Raw genomic sequence first — 1,584 nt, 5'->3', positions numbered from 1 at the left:
GCCCCATTCCCAACTGGGTCATTCAGCCTGCGGCATTTGGATTTGATTGAACCTCTCTGATAGAACCATGGCTTATTGATGAAATGGAAAGAGTGATACCTGAAGTACCCAGCCCAGGGTGTAGCCCAGGGTGCAGGAGCTAGACAAACACACCACCCAGGCTGCAGAAGATTTAGCTGGCTATTCTCTGTATTTATTCTTTGGATAATGAGTTTCCGCTCTGTAAATGCCCTTATGAACTGTGTCTGGTTCCCTCTCAGATGCCTCAGGGACCACCAGAGGACCTCTTCCTCTTCCCTCTCAGGGATCTAACGGGTCATCTGAGTATCCATTTCTTGAGTTCTCTAGCTCTCGAGAATGAACAACCATACAAGTGTCCAACAATCAGAGGGCGGCTTGCCACTGTCCTATTCTATATTTTTTTCTCTCTGCCTCAGTCAGTGCAGCCAGTTCACTCATATCCGCAGGGTTGGGGGTGACCGATGTCCTGTTTACAAAAAGAGTCAAACTGTAAAACATTTGAAGAGATTTATTCTCAGCCATCTCAGCCAAATATGAGTGACCAATGGCCTGTGACACAGCCCTCAGGAGATCCTGAAAACATGTGCCCAAGGTGACCAGGGCACAGCCAGGTTTTATACAGTTTAGGGAGGCATGAGACATCAATCAAATACATATAAGAAATTCATCGGTTGGGTCTGGAAAGGAAGGATAATTTGAAGCTGAGAAAGGGTGGTGGGGTGAGGGTGTGGCTTCCTGGTTATAGGTAGATTTAAACATTTTGTGATTGGCAACTGGTTGAAACAGTTATTATCAATAGAAAGGAATGTCTGAGTTATGATGATAAGAGGTTGTGGAGAACAAAGCTTTATTATGCAGCTGAAGCCTTCGGGTAACAGGCTTCAGAGAGACTAGATTGTAAATGTTTCTTATCAGACTTAAGGTATGTGTTGATGTTAATGCTGGTCAGTTTTTCCTGAAATCCAAACTTGCATGGGGTATAATAAGGCATGTCTGGCCTTTTTTTCCTGTCATGGCCTAAACCAGATAATCAGGGTGAACTTTGGAATGCCCTGGCCAAGAGGAGAGATCCATTCAGAAGGTTAGAAGGCCTTCAAATTTTATTGTTGGCTTATAATCTCACCTCTCATTCTTCCTTTCATAAATCATCCAGCTGCTTGTCCAGCTCCTGCACCCCTCTAGGTTGATGTCTACACCCTGCGCTGAGTACTTCGGGGTATCACTCCTTCCACTTCATCAATAAGCCATGGTTCTATCAAAGAGGGCCCTGCTCACTGCACCAATTTTGTGCACCACATTCACCATGTGCTGGTGAATTTTGTGAACCTGCCTGAGCCTGGTGAGACAGAAGACACTAACAAGCAACAAGTCACATGAAGCGAATAAATGTATTACTTACAGATAGGAAGCAAGAGACAACAGAAGCCTAGAATCCATTGTGTGCCTGCTCCCCAAGGCTTGTGAAAACTGCCTTGGGTGGATGGAGCTTCAATTGCACATGCCCTACTGGTGTTGCAGCTGAGGGCTCCCCAAAGCAGCTTACTCCAGGCTCCATACATCAGG

The sequence above is a fragment of the Trachypithecus francoisi genome, unplaced genomic scaffold (genome assembly GCF_009764315.1).
Source record: "Trachypithecus francoisi isolate TF-2019V2 unplaced genomic scaffold, Tfra_2.0 Lachesis_group10, whole genome shotgun sequence".
NCBI lineage: Eukaryota > Metazoa > Chordata > Mammalia > Primates > Cercopithecidae > Trachypithecus > Trachypithecus francoisi.
Note: the sequence above shows the minus strand (reverse complement) of the source record.